The sequence below is a fragment of the Eleutherodactylus coqui genome, chromosome 1, assembly GCF_035609145.1.
Source record: "Eleutherodactylus coqui strain aEleCoq1 chromosome 1, aEleCoq1.hap1, whole genome shotgun sequence".
Classification (NCBI taxonomy): domain Eukaryota; kingdom Metazoa; phylum Chordata; class Amphibia; order Anura; family Eleutherodactylidae; genus Eleutherodactylus; species Eleutherodactylus coqui.
Window position 1 is genome coordinate 457,740,238 of NC_089837.1, and position 20,362 is coordinate 457,760,599.

Genomic DNA, 20,362 nt, shown 5'->3' on the forward strand with positions numbered 1-20,362 from the left:
AAGCTGCACTGTGATTGGATGCTATGGGCAACAAGGGCAGCCTCAGGGCAGGCCCGCACGAGCGTAATTTAATAGTGCATTACACCCGTGATGTACATGCACATAATACGCTGTGAATGGAGTCAATGTAGGTACATTGATTTTTATTGATCCATACACACTTGCGAATATTCATTACGTATAATACGCACGTAAAAAAGAGCGCAGCATGTTCTAGTTTACCGTGTATTGCGCACGATAGAGCCGTATTGTTCCCTATGGGCGCGTAATAAGCAATTGTATTGTGCAAGTGCGATGTTTATACGCAACGCCGCTAACAACAGAGCGGAAATTTTTTTTTAAAAAGCACGTATACACAAAAAACACACAAGCAAGCGGTGAAAATGGCACATTTTTCATAGACCAAAATTGCATATGTTTGTGGTGAGCCGTTACAAATAAGGTTGGATTCGCACAAGTGTATGCGTATTTGCACCGTCAGATCAATGGGTTCTACTTTCTGCTTACAGTGCGCACAGATTGGTCGTGTTGCACGCAAATTCGATCGTGTGAATCTGGCCTTAGTGTAACAGCCGTGTTTTGGCACTTACTCATGCAAACCTGATTGAAAATGTGCCCAAAGTCATTATCACCGAAGCCTCACTCCCTCTCTTCTGTCTACGGTGGACGGCGGTCTCGTCTGTAAGACGGTGGCGTATAGAGGGGCATGTGACCCACATGTCATCATGACCTCTCCATTGAACACAGTGTGTTTGAAACCATGATGATGTGTGGGTCACATGCCCCGCAGTATGCAGCCCCCTCTTAGGCAAGACTGCCATTCGGAGGAGACAGAAGGCTGGCCAACCAGAGGCAGCTTAAGTGGTAATGATATTGGCACATTTTTATTAAAGTCTATATAAATAAGGGCTCATGCCCACGGCCGTATGGGTAAAGCACTCTACCGCATCCTCTTACACATTCGGCAGACATACGCTCTGCCAGCAGGGAGCCGGCAGAGGCCGCGTATGGCTGCGAATACACAGTCATGGACAAGAGCCCAAAGGGAGTGGTCCTGCAGCGTTTTTCAATACTCTATGGGTTTTGTCTCAGGTGGTGGTGGAACCCTGAACAGAACCAATGACTGTCATTAGAGGAACGGACTGCACTTTGGTGTCCGTTTGACGAGGTTTCCATGTATGTCTGTTATAGTTGGAGTAATAAATATAACGTAGTTGACGATTCTATACTCCAGATATAATGGAAAGAATGGAACCCTCGTCAAACGGACTCCAATGTTGTGTCCAATGTTTCTCTAATGACACTTCCATCGGTGGTTCCATCACAATGCTGGTTTCGGCACCTGTGACGGAATCCCACAATGTAGTGAAAAACACTAAGGGAACGCTCCATAAGTGCCGAAACACAGCAGTTAACACTGTTTAGTGAAGACGTCCCAAAAAGTGGCCAATCCCTATATATCTGTAAGTGCGCAGATGTTTATGACTACAGATTCCATCTGTTTCCAGCCCAGAAAATAGAGATCTTTGATAAATATGACAAGCAGATGTTCCATGAGAGTGAACCAGTAGAGGGAGGACATATGTCCAAGGATTACTCACATTTTTCTACAAAAGTGACTGCAATTAACCCCTATGTCCTCGTTAGACCTAAAGGCGCTTACAAGCACTTTTGATTGCTCGGAAAAGATTGTTGGGAAAAGACTGAGGGATGTAAAGGACCGTTTCCTGTTCTCATAGACTCATTCAGGGTCACAGATTCGGTTTGTTGTCTTAGCCTATATATAAATACCTTGACCAAGGGAGAGTGGCTTATTGACTCTCCTCCTAGCACCCAGAACCTTGGAGACATGCTGCATAGTGAGGAGCAAACTTTTCAAAAGTTTTGTTCAGCTGGTTCCTCTAATTTTGGCAAAAAGTTTGGTTCGGTCTGATTTAGCTGGAACCAAACTGGAATTTCAGCACCCTAAAAGAGGTGATAGTCTCCGCTTAACCAAACTTTTACCAAAGTTTGACTCGAAACAGTTCGCTCAACATTAATGCCGCACTGGTTCCATGGTAGCTGTGCCTGGCATAGTGTTGTGTGGAACAATGTAAAACAATGGTGCTGGAATTCCGATTTCCCATAGTTGGTGGATGTCCAATAACTGGCACTTGCCAAAATTGTTGTTGCCTGTCTTCTATATGAGCAAATCCCTTCCTCATAGGCCCGTGATGTTCCGTCATTGTCTTGATGTATTTGACAGTATCAACCTATAATGCAGAATTATCTCCTGCCATGTACGGGGAATAGTGTGATAATGAGATGAATGAACACTGGGAACCTGAGTTCTCACTACACAGCTGTATTCCTGCTCGGCCTCGCAGGTCATGTGCAATATTGCCACGATTTGCAGCTGGATTGTAGAACTATTATTCCCCTGGAGGGAAAACTCAATACTTGTATAGTCATCACTGGCAAATGACGGCCTTGTTTCTCCAGGCCTCCCAGAAGGCAGCACAAAGTTCTCGTGTATGGAGCTACGAGGAAACCTAGTGTATCCATTATTACTATAGAGAATATAACACCTATTGTTTTTACTAATTAAAACCAGATTGTAAAAACTGTTTCAATTTTCTAATCTGTTTTATTTTCTGATTGTAGATTTTTCTCACTCTATTGCCTGTACATGACTATGGAGGTGGCCATCTTGCCGGGGCTACAGTTAACAGCATTTAGAGATGCTTAACGGCAGAAATTATGGGCCATTCAGACATTCCACAGGAGCCGACCTATTGATCGGCATAGGAGACTTTTCTAGATATGCTCTGTAACCTGTGCAGGGAGGGAGAGGTGGTGAGCTGTGACAATATCCTGTAAATGGTGGATCCTGTGTTATGGTGGTTTCAATTCTGCATCAGGTGTTTCAGTTCCCTAGAATCTTCTGGCTGAACGGCTCATCTTATATTGGAACTGAACAGACCCCATTGACTATAATGGGGTCCGTTCACTTTCTGCTGCATGCAGTAAAATCAATGGGAGCCATGCCTGCAGTTACAAGTGCCAGCCACTACATGGGAGGTTGGCGCAGAGGCTTCTACTCCGACCTCTGTATTATTGCAGTGCGGACCACATGCACCTGCTCAGCTGATCGGTCGAGGTCCCAAGCGGCAGACCCCGGCCGATCAACTATTGATGACCTATTCTGATGATAGGTCATCGATAGTACTTCACTGGAAAACCCCTTTAAGCACCCAACAGTCGTCCCAACAATTATTGATCCTATGCTTTCACACAGGAGCGATAACTGTTCAGCGAACGGAGGCAGAGTGTGCTGGAGATCGCTATCGGATCGCTCATTTTTAGTCGGTTTCCACTGAACAATTATCATTCAGTTTCACATGATCCAGCAAGAAACTGCATGATTGTTCCATGTAAAAGAGCACGTCAGTGTGAAAAATGCTGGATTTTAGGATTTTTCTGTAATACAGATTGTGACATTGAAAATGCAAAAAAAAATTACCAAAAATTATTAAAAAATATGTTTATCATAAAAACTTTATACCAAAGGTCATTTCCTATTGACACATGCCCTTTAAATGTAATTGCTTCTGCTAAATGCTTACAGAACTAGTACACAGTCAGGCAGAACTAAGCGCTTCCCTGTGGGGATATCCGCTCACATCGTGTACTTGGACACTCGTCCAGAATCCTGCAGGTGTCTTTTTAAAAAACAGACGAAGCATTTAAATGCCTCTTGTGATACCGTCTGCATTAAATGCATTAGGATTAATGATGAGGATTAGATGGTCGGTCTGGAGTGCATTGATTCAATCTCTTCTTTGGCTCGATGACTTGGGAGACTTTTCATTTTCACTGAAGTTTTCTTTCATGGGAGTTAATGGCAGATGTGTGCAACTTCATATACACATCCAGCTGCATACATCAGCAGAATACATTCAGTGCACCGTTTAATGGGATCTCATAAAAAGTTAGGGCCTAAGAGTGATATGAACCTTGCCTTAGAAGTGCGGTGTTGGTCTGAGCTGAATATGTCCAACTACTTATCAGTAGTTGTATTGAAGGTCATCCGGGTATCTAACAGCAATCAGAAGAAAAAGTGGCATCACTCATTGACTTTAAATATCATTTGGACCCCTTTTTTATCCTCCATACTACATTTCTGCTTTCATTTGAACCTTCGTCTTACAGCCAGGGTATGCTATTATTTTGCCCAATTGCCCACTGGGAGAGAAAGGGTTAAAAATGACAATTAAAGTATATGGACACTGCTGCTTTTGCCTTTTGTTTCTCACATTGATATTAAGGTGCTGCCGCTGCAGTATGCTTGTCAGATATATGTACAGAGACCGTGCCAGGCTCAGGTTACATGGAACCTTATGTAGATTTTTTTGGTGCCCCCCATCCTAAGAAAAAGTTGTTATATATTGCACTGATAGGCAGTCTGCCTGCATTGTGCTTGTTCTTAAAGCAGGAAGATAGCAGCATACAACAGAACAGCTCAGTGAATGCATACTGTACCAGTACCAAGCTTATAACATAAATACAGCACCAGAACCAAACTCATGATATAAATACAACCCTAGAACCAAGTTCATACCATAAATACAGTCCAAGAACCAAACTCATAATATACATACAGCAGCAGAAATGAGTGAGTGTGTTGCGCAGGACCGATGGGCTGACCTCAGTGCCTCCAAAAATCAAAGGAGTCAAAGCCAGGAGGATTCATGTAGATCCATAAGTTGCTACTGCTCAGAAAAAGATCATCTGGCTGGATGGGCCTAGTGCCCCTACTACAAACTGCTGGCCAGTGTACAAGTCGCACGTAGTTAAGGCCAGCCATGTACAGGGAAAGTATATTTTCTAGCTTTAGTAAATGTCATTTTTTTCAACTCTATGGGTCTCCTATTACCCTTGCCAATCCAATTTGTACCCTGGTTTTCCTAGGGGGCTTACTCTTTTTCTGCTGTTATACAATGGCGCTATATGCTGGCTAAAGCCAGTACTGCATGACGTGACACATTGGATAGGCTCCGGCAGCAGAGAGGCTGGCAATATACAGTAAGAGAACCCCGACGGATGTCTTCCAACATTGGAGCTGTACAGCCTTAAATCATAATGTCTTCAGAGGTCAAACAGTGGATTGGAAAGGGTTAAGACCGCCTGCACACAGGCAGGTCGTATTCTACAAGCGGAATCCGACCCTGGCAGCAGAGGCGTCCGCGCGTACTGTCGGACATGCACAGCACAGATTTGTTTTTAATAAACTCCTGCTTTTCCCGCATTATGGCCTAGCGATGATGCGTAATCTGTGACCTCTCTGCAATGTCAACTGCGGAAGGGCCGCAGATTAGTCGGCTTCCTTAGATTTACAGTGGTACTGCAATCCCTGCCCCACTTCTGTGTAGAATTTCAGGAAACCAGATCTTCATTTTATCCCATGGTATATAGTCCCCCTCATTTGTGCAGCAAGTTTATTGTCAAATTTGAACTTTTTAAGCCCCTGGTATTGAGGACCGACAATCAGGATTCCATCTATTTTCTGTTCTCCGTGCTTGTCTCGTTTTTGAGTGCCCAGCTTTGTAAGTTTGGGATGAAAATTGAGTTTGATAATGTTTATGTGTACTTGTGTGCAGCCAGTGTGATAGAGAGGCATGGGCATCACCCACTTTACATTCCAGACATGGTATGAACTCCAGCAACCTCAGGAATCTGCAGTAAGAGTATCACATTGTTGGAAGCAGTTGTAGGAAGCTTATTTCCATGCCAAGGGATAATGTTGTCACGAGAGTAGAAGATGGGTCTCCCAGCTGCATCTGATCCATGCATTCTCAATTTGATGAAGGTGTGTCTGACTACAATATATGATGGTGATTTCACTCTTCTGGTCACTTACTACTCTTTCTTGTGATTCATTGACTATAGTATGACTAGTAGTAGTGTGTAAGCCACTAATAGATATCCCCGAAGTTGAAATGGATCTGGAAGCATTAATAATAATGACCCTAACCCCTAATGTATGGATTATTGAGCCTGTAAGTAACCTGAAGGTTGCAAGTTCAATCCCTGCATGGTTCAGGTAGCCGGCTCAGGGTTGACTCAGCCTTCCATACTTCTGAGGTCCGTAAAATGAGAACCCAGCTTGGTGGGGGGTAATAAATAATAATTACCTGAAAGCGCTGCGGAATACATTGGCGCTATACAAATAACAAGATTCATTTTATTTATTTTTAAGTGAACCATTCCGTTTACAACCTCATTCCTCAACTCAATTATCAAGTTCCGAACTATAGAAAACTTTCCGATAGAATGAAAGCTTTGGAGTATCAGGTTAATTTTTGGCAAAAGTCTTACTTGAAGTATGTGCATTATGCTGAATTTTATAGACATCTATAAGAGCAACATGGTGGCTCAGTGGTCAACATTCTGCCCTGCAGCGCTAGGGTCATGGGTTTGTATCTAACCGAGGGCGAAATCTGCATGGAGCTTTGTATTTTGGTTTTTTTCAAGTACTCCAATTTCCTCTTGCACTTTGAAGACATACTGATGAGAAAATTAGATTGTTAGCACAGGGACTAATATGAAAGGTTTCAATCTCTCACAGCACTTTAGAAAATCTTTTCACTATAGAAGCAACAGAAAACAAGAAGCTCCACAATGCATGGCTTTATGTGCCACAGAATGTCTAATCTTCCTGTCTTATCTTGACAAAGAATTAATGATGGATACAGTTGCTATCAAAATTATTTAGGTTTATTAATTAAGTGTATTTGCCAAATTTAAAAACGTTAAGCTGTTTGCAAAAAGCAATCAAACTAGAGAAAGTTTATATAGCTCAACATAACTAGTATAGTAAGAGCTTTCTCCAAATTCAACACAAAATGGTTATTGCAGAATTATTCAGCCTTCAGAATAGAATCCCTCATAAAAGCGTACATTTGCAAATCAAGTCTTGCCTCAAGCACACCTGATGCAACTAATTAAGAGCTGCATTAGTTGCATCAGGTGTACTTGAGATAAAACACATCAGATATCTAGACTAGCCAGGTTCTTGTTGACTGTAACAATTAATTGCATGTTAAAATAATGCTTAGGGTACTTTTAGACAGAACGACCTGTCGGGCATAGATGCCCAACAGGTCATCCTAGCATTGATCGTTCCTATGCTTTTTACATAGGAACAATCACCGCTATTAATTGGAGGTGTAGCAGGCCGGAGATCATTCTGGCTTGCCCATCTTCATTAACAATAAACAGCCATAAATTGATAGATGAACAACTGCCTGTTTACACGGGCCTAAGTCATTCAGATTTTAGGCAGCATAAACTGAACGACTAACAAATTTATCATTCATTGTTCAGTCAGTACATGCATTTAGTATATAAAGGGAGCAGCCCTAGAGTAAACCTGGCTAAATAAACATAATTACCGAAAAATTGCCAAAGGCAAAAATATAACCTAATGGTTATACCCTCCCAACAGAGAATAATATAAAATTATATACTTTATTGACATATATGAGCTCAAAACAAACAAAGACACTTTAAAATTAAGGAATAGGTGGCTGAACTAAATCCTCACTGAGTCCATAAAATAACTAAATATGTATTGCTAGGCAGGCTGTGAGGGCAAATGTCTTTAGCTACTAATATATTCACACAGCATGCAGTGTTTGGGGAAATGATATGATTGTTGGCAACCAATAATGGGATGCACAGGGTGTCAGTTAATAGAGGTGCTATATAAGCAGTTGAACTATAAGCTGCTGATTATGCATTAACCACAATTGTGACAGAGGCTGGAGTTGTCAGAGAGGTCTCAGTCAAACCACAAAAGATTGCCTCAACGCCTAGCTGTCTAATAATTTTTTGCAACGTTGGGACATCCCTAAAACTAGTCGCAGGAATCTGAACAATATATTGGCCCATATAAAAGGGCCCTATGTCAAGACAGTGGCCAGCCACTACTGAGCCATATTTCCCACCCACTGACTTTATTTCTGTCACTGAAGTATTTTTAACTTTTATTGCCAATGTCCTCTTTTGAAGAACCTGACCGAAGTCTATGGTAGAAGCAGTTTCTATGCTTAGTTGACTTATTTGTCATAATGTACTATCCTAGACCAAGTTTACTGGAATATACAGATGAGTCACAGGTGGGTTAGTCTATGCCATGTTTATTATAGAGCACATATTGTAGCTATTGGAACAGAACCAGAACATCCGCACCAGGAAGCTTTAAAAAAAAAAAGCCCTTAATATTAGAAATATGGAGTAGGAGGTATAGACCGGCTGGTCATTGACTCTCTGCAGAACCTTTAATTACCCCCCTCCTCTGATCCAGGCGTGGGGACAGAGCACAGACACGCTATTATCTGATGCTAATATAGAGCGCCGGAGTCAGCTCCGTGCCAGTTCTGAGGGTGATGATGAGGAGAAAGCCTGCAGCACAGGGCGGATGAAGAGAACGACGTGGGAAGGAAAATGTCAAGGGGAGCGAGAGGAAAATCGAAAGTGGGAGACTTAGAAGGAAATAATTAAAAGAACTTATGAAAGGACGTTGTTGTCCGTTATGAAATCTGCAGTTTCGCAGCAATCAATGGGAGAAGGTGCGTATTGTCTCTGTTCTCTGTATTCGAGGCTTGTTTTTCCAACCAAAGCAGTTTTTTTAAGTATACACCTTATATATATAACATAATGGGGACATTGTGACTTTTTTAATGATCTATAGCTATATGAGTGTTTATTGCTTTTTGTTGATTGGGTCACATCTTTAATGTCTTCTGAAGGGTGCAAGCTTACCATTTTTTGATATTATCATACTTCCCATCATAACTACATTTAGAGGTAAGCCAAGGGCTTTGCTATAGGGGTGGAAGTTACTCATGGTACCCAAAGGTCTCATAAATGCCATATGGTAGATGAGGGCTCTTTTAGAGATTGTGCATGGAGACCCAGGAAGTTAGTGATATGTCGCTGTGTGAGTTACATTGTGTTTCACTTTATAAACTTGCGACTGTGGTTGTTTTTTTGGGTCTTTTAGTAGCGGTTCTATAATTTAGTACATCTGATAAGCAATGTGGACAGCTTGTACTATTATGCTGCCTAATGATGGCAGTAAGAAGCACTGGAATTAAGGAAAGACGGTGGAATGATATTCTATTTACGGTCTTTAATCTTGCTGGAGCCGTGCCCATCTGGATTATGTCGGCGTTCGTGGATAGGGGTCGTAAATCTAACAGGCGATACGTTTTCGGCTTATTTTACATGGAGCGATAAATTGTTCACATGGGCGAACTATGACATTCACTCTGCAGGCAGATTAATCATTCGCAATTTAGTTCGAATTGCGTTCACGAATCGTTAAGTGGTTTATATTCACTGTAGCGGTAAATGTGAACGGCCAAACGATCGCTGTCCACATGCAGCGACGTGCAAACAGGTGAAAGATTATATTTGCGTAAAATTAATTTGTTTGCTTCTTTTTCTTTGTTGCCCCTTAGGGCTCCTTTATAGGGGCGTATTTGCGGGCGCAATACGCAGAGAATAGAACCCATTCATTTCATTGGGTTCTTTCACATTTCCTTTTTTGGCGTGCGCAAAAAAATAGGGCCTGCTCTATTTATTTGCACACCAAAGGTTCCCACCAAAGCCTATGGGAGGCACATAAATACGCGCACAGATGAGCAGTACGCTGCGCAATTCCGTAAAAAAGAATACATCTGGAACTCTTTAGGCTAAATAGTCATTTAAATTGGAGCATGTTCGTCTGCCGCACGCAAATGAACAAGCCATGCATGCACAAACAGTATAGTAAAATGCGCTGATATGCACAAAAAAACCTCATACAAAGCGAAAATACGTTGCACTAAGGTGTGCGCAAAAACACGTACACCCATGTGAAGGAACCCTTAGTGATAAGTGTAACTAATACAGCAATAGTTGATCGGCTGAGGTCCATCACTCAGGACCCCAACCGATCAGCTGAGCAGGTGCAAGCTGTCAGCACCGCAAATACACACGGCTCTCAATGAAATCAATGGGAGTTGTACCTGCAGTTACAAGTACCAGCCACTATATGGGAGGTCAGCGTGGAGGTTTCCGCTCCGACCTCTGTGTATTTGCGGAACTGACAGCTTGCACCCGCTCAGCTTATCGGTCGGGGTCCCAAGTGATAGACCTCAGCCGATCAACAAATTGATGACCTATACCGAGGATCGGTCATCAAGAGTATTTCCCTGGAAAACCCCTTTAAGCTTAGCTCATCTATGTTATATGTAAATGTACAAAATAATGACGCCTTTTTCAGCAACTTGTCATGGAAAAAGTTAAGGGTTTTGGGTCTTGTAAAAACTTGCAGTTGATGAGGTGGTGATTTTACTTATAGAGTTTCACAGCGGCCTGGGTGTAACAACCTTACATGTTATATAGTCACTGATTACTTCAGGTTTAGGCTGGGTTCACACAGGACGGATTTGTCGCGGAAATTCCGTGCAGTAAATCCTCCCATGGCTCCTAATCTTGGGATTAGCCAGCCATGTGGACGACATTTTGCAAAAATCTCGTCCACACGGGACGGCCAATCTATCATGGCAAAGCCGGGCGGAACCGGCGTTGCGGAATTGACAGCCCCAGCATGTCAATTCTTTCTTTTTTTTCGTTGTGGCCTCACTCCTCTCTACAAGGAGAGAAAGCTGCAACGGAATGCTAGTGGCTGAACCGTTCCAAAACCCGTGACAAAATGAAGCTGTGGCTCTCCCTTGGAAATCTCACGGCTTTTCGGTGCGGCCAAGCTGTGAGTTTTCTGCTGGATATTACTCCTGTGGGAACCCAGCCTTATTGATCCAGAGGCAGCAAAGTTTGACTTGACTGTCATAACTTTCTGCAACTAAAGTTATTGTACCCTTTCCATTCCACTGTCTGACGTCTAAAGACATTCTGATTGAAGGTTGTACAGCTCCGATGTCGGAAGACGTCTGTCAGGGTATTCTCACTGTAGAATACTGGCCGCTCTGTTGTCGGGGGCCTCTCCAGCATATCCTATACCGCAGTACTGGCTCTAGCCAGCAGATGGCGCCATTGTAAAATGGGTGAAAGAGAAAGCCCCCTAGGTAACCCTGAATCCAAAATTGGATTCCAAAGGGTTAATCAAAAAAAAACAATTTTTCTCTTATCTTGACACAACTAAACCAATCATGAAGCAATTAAAAGTATAAATAAATTATGGCACCGAAAATGATCATAACAGTTTAAGTCACATTAAACTCTGATACATCCGTAATCTGACTGCCAGGCTTGGAGTCTAGAGGAACTTTTTTCTCTGACATAAGTAAGATTGGTTTTTACCTCATGGGATTTTTTGCCTTCCTCTGGATTAACATTGCAAAACAATAGGCTGAACTGGATGGACGTGTCTTTTTTCAGTCTTAAGCCATAAGCTATGTTACTATGTGAGTACATTAAAAGCAAGAAGATGCAGCTATGTGAATACTTGATGGATCTGTATTTTTTGTGGTATTACCAGATTCTGTATGTGAGTATGCCTATTTTCTCATTATGCAACTAAAACCTAAATCTAGGTAAAGACTGGAGCTAACCTTAAGACTAGAAATGAGCAAACAGGCTCGTCCAATGGTGCTCGTTACTCGAGCGAGTACCACACCGAGTTCGACCACTCCCCGTTTTGACCCCTCACCGCATTACCACTTCCTGCTGTGACGTGCCAGCGTGTACACCTCCACAGAAGTATGTGGCTTGCTGGGAGAAAGAGAGAGAGAAAAAAAAGCTCGGCATCCGGCGGGTCCAATACAAAAATGCTCGAGCCCCCCATTGACTTCAATGGGGTTCGTTACTCGAATAGAGCTCTCGAATATTACTGTATAAACGATGGACAATAATTCTGATCGCTCATCGTTCAGTGTAAGTAGCGGCCGTTCAGTACTGAATGGCCACTATGTTAAGTCAATGGAGAGCGGTGGGGGAGTGAGAAGAGAGTAATCTCCTGCACTGCCCTGTCCCTCTGCTGGTCGCTCTGTGAGTGAGCCAGCGATACTAGCTCCCATGCAGGAACACAGGACCGAGGACACACAGGGACGATTGTCGGCATCATTTGCTCAACATTCATTCCGTCTAAATGGGCCTAAAGGTTAGTTCCAATCTTTACCAAGTAGTGGCATACGCAGATGAGAAGGGGCCCCTATAAGAAAGATTAAACTGGGTCCCTCGTTATGTTCCTGTTTTTTGACACTCAGAACAGAATGGTGGATTTGTCTACTTTCCATAACTCAATAGGTTCTCGTCATGGAGTAGCTAAGGGGATTTGACCAACCAGAAGCAGCCCCCTCTTCCCTTTCAGCATGGGTTCAAATGCCTATATGTCGTAGATGCACTCATTAATCTAATATATAATGCCATATTTAACCTAAACTGATGCATTGCAGCAAACCAGTGCCAGCCCTAGGTTAGATGGCACCCTATACATAATGTTTTTTGGCGCTACACCCCCCACACACACACATATATATGAGCACTGATCGGCAGTCTGCCTATATTCTGCTTGTGCATAAAGCAACAAGATAGAAGTATATACCAGAACAGCTCAGTGAATAAATACTGTACCAGAACCAAGCTAGGTACATAGATACAATACCAGAACGAAGCTCATTACATAACTACAGCACCAGAAACAAGCTCACTACTTACATCCAGCATCAGAACCAACCTCAGTATATAGATACAATACCAGAACCAAGCTCATAAATAGCAGAACTAGGCAATTGCATTCTGGGGGGAACAATGGACTGATAATGGTGCATCGGGACATCAGAGGGTAGAGGACAGAGCCAGGAGGAGGATGATTGATGTATCTCCACAGTATGCTGTCACACAGAGGAAGATGATCATCTGACCAGGTGAACCTATGGGGTGGCAATCGCCTCCAGCCTTACATCCACCTGGTGCCCTCCTGCAAGCTGGTGATTGGTGCCCTGTGCGACTACACAGGTCGTACATAGCTAAGGCCGGCCATGCAACAAACTATTCAATCAGAGGTTCAACTCTATTGGATAACTCAATAAGTATTCTGCACTGAAGATTTTTTGCTTAGTTTTAGCAGTTTTCTAAACTTTTTAATACTTTTATATCTTGCATACAGATTTTTTTGGCTAAAACATGAGCTCATTTACTACCTGCTTTACTTACCTGAAGCTCAAAATGCAGAAATCTATCTATTGTTCATGAGAGAATAACGGTTTCATAATGTAGAAGAAACTGAGCAGCACAGGAGCGCATTTCTGGTCCCACATTTTCTGGGATTCACATATTTCAGGACTACAAAAGCTCAGTGTTTGCTGCTCCATGTTCTCTGTCCATTCAGCACCTCCGTGTAACGCAGGCGGCAGGGACGGCACCACACCTATGGTCAGGAGCGAGACTTGCTAAATATAATCCTGAATTATCCTTTCTTACATCTGAGCTGCTTTACAGTGTATGAGCTCAGCACATTTATGGCCTGTCTGATAGAAAGGAGCTCTGGAACACAAATCGTTCTGATTTACTGCTAAAACCACATTCTGAATGGATTTTACTACCAACAGAGTGTGTAGATTGTATTGCAGTGTATCGGTGTCTATTACACTGCAGTACGTGTATGAGTGAGCAGCCTGTCCCGATGCCCCTCGTCAGGCGTTAGCGCTTGTTTGTGTTCTATGTCCTTAAACAGTCACTAATATGTCAAACAACTTGTGCTTATATGATAGCCAGTTTGATAACTAGCAAAAGTGGAATTTACTTTATTTACCTAAAATGACGTTTCTGTGCTGAAAAAAGGGTGTTTTCGCATTTGGCACAAAAATTGCTGGCCACTAGGGGGTCTTCCCTGCTCACAGAGATAGCAAGCGAGACATGGAAGTGAAGGAGCGGAATGACTCATGCTGCCCATACAAATCTATAGAGAGTTGATGGAGAAACTCATACACAGACATGTTGGTTGGGGTCAGGGTGGCCTCACACGGTCATAAGCGCATATATACTCGCTATCGCAAGGGCACATGATCGCGGGCTATTGCACCTGGATCGGCGCATTTTACTGTACTTTATTGCGCTACTGGGACCACTCACATCAGCGCGGTCCCGGCACCTCTATGTTTGCTAGTAGGCAGGTCAGCTGACTTGTAGGTGGATTAACTGACCTAGTAGGCCCAGTTGTTTTCGTTTAAGCCTGCAAAATCTCGCAGTCATTGGCCTTCCGTGTGCAATTGCGCAGAAAAATAGAGCTGTCACTTTTTTTCCCCCATGCTCGAAATGCACAGGACAAATCACACGTGAAGCAACCCATTAAAGTTAATGGGTTCTATTTGCTGCGCATTGCGGGCAAATACCGCAAATGTGTTTGTTTGAGGCCAGCCTCAATGGAATCACATCCATAATGCTCAGTACCGTTGTCCATTGTCCTCCATGGTGCAGTTTTTTATGTATGTGTATTACAGAGAGCAGAATCTGCCGTTTTCTCTATGTGCAGTGTATAAAAGCTATCATAGCAGCAGTTTAGGGAGAACTAAAAATGAGAGGTGAAGCCTGCAGAGGAGAAAACTGGTGATAAATGCTGGAAACAAGTCAGATAATAGTGACTTGGTGTTGAGTCCATTTTCAGCTAGTGAGTAGTGAAAGTGCTCAGGTGAGGGCTTCGGTTGGCTCGTTCTAGCAATTGTTGGGTCCCAGCAACTGGACCTCCAGCGATCAAAACTTTGTCCCTATGACATTTCAAAGTGCAACTGTACCTCCTACTAACTTTTAGGGTATGTTCACACATTGCTGATTTGCTGCAGAATTAGGTGCAGATCTGCAGCAGATTTCGCCTTTTCAATTGAATTCAAATTAAAGGAGTGAAATCTGCTGCAGATCTGCACCAAATGTGCCACAAAACTCTGCAGCAAATGACCTACATGTGCCGAAAGAGATAACTGGCACGTTCTACCTGCATTCACTGAAAGCACAGAAGCGGTAGTCGTTGGGTTGGCTGTTGGGCGCTTAAGCACCTGCCAGTCATCCCGTATAATCGTACCCTTAGGCTGCCCTCAGCTGGCAGCTATCTCGCCCAACACCCCTATACACATGCAGCTGTACTATACTGACCATGCATGTGTTCTGAATGCAGCGAGGGGAGAAATAAGCCACTGGTGCCCAAGTGGCTTATTCCCTGATCAGGCAAGTAACAACCAACTGCCCTTATCTCTCCTGGCATCTGCATTGGGGAGCATCAGGAGGTACCATATATATTAAATGATCGATTGACTATTAAAATCTAATACATATAGCCAGTAGATGAAGACACTAATGTTACAGTATGCATAGATTGTATAGCTATCACACTCCCCGTTTCATCCTTGGGCAATTCTGCAGCTTGCTCTTACAGCCGATATCCTTGTAAGCAATAGCACAGAAGTGCCTAATATAGTTATTACAGCCGTATCGGCTGCGGGGACACATCAGAGCGTGCCCTTGTGCTAACATCCTTGGTATGAACTGGGCTAAAACTGGACTCAGCTGCATTGACCTCTATTCCTTCTCCCTTCTCTTCCACATTCCTTCTGTTCTCCATTTCACCCCTCCCTCCCTCTGTCTGTCCAGCTGCCGGACTCTCACAGAACATTCCTGTAATATCAGGGGACATGTTTTCTCTTATCATGAGTGACATCCGGGAAAGAGGGAGGAGGACCAAGTTTCTTTCCTAATCCAGGGGGCAGTTTTTGTCCCTCCTCTCCTTTTTCCTTCTTGTAATTCCCACCTTCACATGGCGACTTTCAGGAAGAGAAGTCTTGTATTTATAGTGAGCGGAAAATCCCTTCCTGATGCCTGCAGCCAGTTACCAGAAATATCCCTAGTTAATCAACAATTACGGAGGCACATATTCCATCCAGCTTGTTAAAAAAAAAACTTAAACAACTTTTAAAACTCTCCTACCCATAATGCACTGGGAGCTGACTTCTAAAACTTCACGTAGCTGCTGATTAGTCACTGAGTCTATTTGGTTCCTTTAAAATCAAGCCTCTATTTTGAGCTATTTTATAGAATGGCGGAGGAAATTACATAAATAGCAGTTCCTGCATATTCTGTATTTGTCAGGAAAACACTGTCTAGCGGCAGGGGAGCAATAACATACAGTACAGCTTCCCAAAAGTCTGTCAGCTAACTGCAGACCTGCTGACAGATTGCAGACTGTCAGACACAGTAGCATTATTTCTGGTGGTTCTGGAGAATGCGAGGGGCACTGATAAGTCCTTGACCCTGACCACAAAGCAAATTGAGCTAGAACAGTGAAATTTCACTTATTCTTCATAGTCCCCTTGGATATCAATGAGCTACTGAGTGCAGTGTTACAACTTCAACCCATCCAGATAGAATTCCTTTGGTTGGGCGGCAAACCAGACATCAGCCAATACAATTGCATCAGGGATGGAGGCAAATTTGGTTCCCTTGAGGTGTTTCTTCAAATTAGAACACAGATTATGGTCCGAGTGTGCTAGATCAGGTGAATGAGGAGCATGATCCGGCACCTTGAGGCCCAGGTCAGCTAGTTTGCTCTGTGGAATGGCCATTGTATGGGATGAGGCATCATTGTGTAAGAACACAATACCTTGGGTCAACTTTTTAAACCTCTTTGACTTCAATGCCTGCTTCAGTTTATCCAGAAGTGTTGTGTAATACCCAGCTCTGAGAGTAGCCCCCTTGTAGAAGGTCTTCCATAAGCAGTATCTCATCTTTAGGTCCCCAGCACACGACCGGGTTTGAATTGCGTTATCCGCAATTGTCTCCGACGCAGATGATCCGTGGCATTCCGCACCAACGGAACATCCATATATCTGCTCACAGGAGCGGAGAGAGACTGCTATTTTCCGCTCACAGAAAACTAATCGCAGCATACTCCATTTTTGCGCCGATTCCGCGCAGACGGTTTCCATTGAAGTCAATGGAAGGCGTCCGACCCTAGGACCTTCCACAATTGACATTGCTGAAAGGTCGCATGCGTTTGAAAAAAAATCTGTACTGCGCAGTACAGAAAAAGAAGAGATCGCTGCTGCCAGAGTCTGATTCCACCATGTGGAATCCGGCTCTGCCGTGTGTAGGCGGCCTTATCCCATAAGACAGATACCATCACTTTGGAAGACGACCCTTGTGTCTGTTCTTTTGATTTAGCATTATACATAAAAACCAACATCTCATCCATCATCACCAGTCAAGACGGGAAAGCATTAGCATCCGGACGAAAACGCTGCAGAATTCCCCGGGAACGCTTTTGCTCTGCTGACAAACATTTCGGGACCCATTTAGCAGACGCCTTCCTCATGTCAAGATGATTGTGAATTATGGACCCAACTCTTTCTTTGGAAATGTCTTGACTATTGTCTTAGCGAAAGGTCACTGGTCTTCCAGAATCATGTCATGGATGGCATCTATGGTTGCTGGAAAGGTCACCCCAGGACGACTCCCGGACCGGTCTTCATCCTTGGTGTTAAAGTGGCCAGTTTTAAATTTGGCAACCCAGTTTTGTACTATGTAGTACAAAGTTCACTTGTCACCTGATGTTTGCACCATGTCACCGTGAATGTATTTGGCCGGCATTCGTTTCAGAGACAGAAAATTGTGTAACTTTTCATTCTATAAAGAATAAATGTAATTTATGGAAACCAAACACTGTCCATTATTTCAGTGTGTTTAAATGTACAAAGTAACAATTCCCCCCATCGATACAAGTCATCAGTGTTGCTACATATTGAACAATTAATGAAGTACTTCCTCTCACTGTGTCCATCAGAGGCATCCCACCAACGACTTCCTATCAGAAACTGATTCAGTGTTGTTGAATGGTTTCCTGTTTGGAAACTGCAGAGTATTCCTCCTTTTATCTCTTCCTGCTAGAATCCCGCTGTGATCCGCTTGCTTGTCACATGCAGACACAACACCCAAGTCAGTGTGTCTCACAAACAATGAAAATGCTACAACTTTGCACACAGAGAGACAAGGACCGGCATATTTAGTGAACTACCCCTGCTCCAATTACAATAAATGATAAAAAATGGCCCCAATTCAAGATCAGGTTGATTAAGAAATGGGTTTTCTGTAAATAAAGCTTTGTACACTTCAATATATGGAGAAAAGTTTTGCAACTTTCTAATATACTTTGCATTTAAATACCTTTCACCTTTTTTAAGATGTAGGTGAATGTAAATGTTCTTGTTGAAATACGTACAGACCTAATACTTTTACATATAGTTGTATGCAGTTTAGAGGACTGTCAATGATCCAAAGAAGATGAAGGCAGACTTCGTCAATAGTTGGTCGGTGGCAGTCCGACGCTCAGGATCCACACCAGTCATCTGTTCGCCTGGCCCACTGACTGTGCAAACAGAGCTGGAAGCATAGAGCTCTGTCAGCATTGCAGCAGCCCAGATTGATACTAAAGACAGAGGTCCAATTGCAGTAGCATAGCTGGGAGGGGCAGGTGGGGCATGTGCCCTGGGTGCAGTTGGGGGGAAATCGGACGAGCCCACAGTCAAAATAGGCAATCAGCTGATTGATGCAGAAGGGTAGAGAAAGGCTGAAGGAGCTTTGTGATGTGATGATCTTATGGCAGTTACATGTAGAGGAAGGCTGCTGGAGGAGCTGAAGGACTTTTGATGATGTGATGAGCATGTGATCAGTCGTGTATGGAAAGAGTCAGACTTCAAGGGTGTTTCTTGCAGTTTTTTTGACAATGCAGGAAATTAGGATGTCTCAAGAGTGGGTAAGATGTAATACTGTGTGGGCACAAAGGGGGATTATTTCTTTGTGGGAGAAGGAAAGGGAACATAAGTCTGATGATTGTGCCCTTGAACTTTTAGGACCCTAACACCCCTGATTGCTGGTGCTACATGGATGAGTCAGTTAAGGCCATGTTCACGTGGTGTTTTTCACAGTGGATTTGAAGTGGAATCTGCTCCAATTCCACAAAAAATCTTCAGCAAAATCTATATCTGAAGTCTCCCAGTTTAATGGGAATCTAAGCAGCAATGTATGTGGTGTAGATTTTTTTACATGCAAATCCACGTGTGCACGAAAAAAGTAATACCCTATTTCCCTTAAAATAAGACAGAGTCCTATATTACTTTTTGCTCCAAAATATTTATTTTTTTCCATGTATAGCTGCTTGGACACTATTTAAAAATCATGCTAGGGCTTATTTTCAGGGAAACAGGAATATGTCACTTAATGCAGATTCTGCATTGGAAACTCGCTCATGGCCAGAGGCATAACTTGAAGCTTCTGGGCCCCAATGCAAAATCTGTAATAGGGCCTTTAACTATAATGCTTTATATGGTGAGGAGAGGCCTTATGGGCCCCCTCAGGCTCCTGGGTCTGGGTGCAGCTGCATCCCCTATAGTTACGTCAGTGCACATGGCTTTTCCTATTGACTGTGCTGCATCTACAAGTAGATCTGTGACTAACAAATTTTTGAAAACTTTAAGAAACTGATACAAAAAGTATATAATAATAGTAATTTTATTTTTATAGCGCCAACTTATTCCGCAGCGCTTTCAGGCATGGGAGAACAACAATTACCTGTGATATACAATCAGTTTGAAACAAACGGGGTGGGGGTGATATAAGAGGTACAAGGGAGGGGGAGATAAGGCATGGGAGAACACAGGCAGTACGGGAATTATATGTGGAGATCAATTATTAGACAGTAAACTGGGTGAAGGCGGTAAGGAGGTGAAGGGGTAGAGGTCGCATGCAATAAGCAGTGTCGAAGGTGTGGGGAGCCACCGGGAGGGGTAGGGGGACTAGGTCAGGAGATTTGGTATGCCTCCCTGAAGAGGTGAGTTTTTAAGGCGCATCTGAAATTTCGTGCATCGGGAATTGTCCGGATGCCTTGGGGTAGAGCGTTCCAGAGGATGGGTGCTGCTCTGGTGAAGTCCTGGAGGCGAGCATGTGAGGTTGGTATTGCAGGGGTGTTTAGTCTGAGAGTGTTAGCGGATCGGAGTGTGCGGGCTGGGTGGTGTACTGACAGCAGGGAAGCGATGTATGGTGGCGTGGCGCCATAGAGAGCTTTGTGGGTGAGGGTGAGAAGTTTAAATCTAGTTCTGCGATGGATGGGCAGCCAATGCAGTGACTGAGATAGTGCAGAGGAGTCTGAGAAACTGCTGGATAGAAAAATGAGTGTAGCTGCCGTGTTTAGTATGGATTGGAGAGGGAAGAGTCTGGTGCGGGGAAGGCCAATGAAGAGCGAGTTGCAGTAGTTGAGTGAATAAGGGCGACAATGTGTGTATTATCAGAAAATTATAAGTCTTCATTATGCAAAAAATGTATTGGCTGAAATGTT

The 20,362-nt window shown here is 43.3% G+C and overlaps 1 protein-coding gene across 2 annotated transcripts in view; it reads left to right on the forward strand.

The window, feature by feature from the left end:
- The window catches only part of TNS2 (tensin 2), a 148,891-nt gene that overhangs the window by 17,489 nt on the left and 111,040 nt on the right, over positions 1–20,362 (forward strand). The window contains exon 1 of one of the 2 annotated variants that reach the window (XM_066584219.1): positions 8,543–8,612. The exons of the other annotated variant lie outside the window; for it this stretch is intronic. The gene's annotated coding sequence lies outside the window, so the exon portion shown is untranslated. Of the gene's footprint in view, positions 1–8,542; positions 8,613–20,362 lie in introns of those variants that run through there. 2 annotated transcript variants of the gene reach the window in all.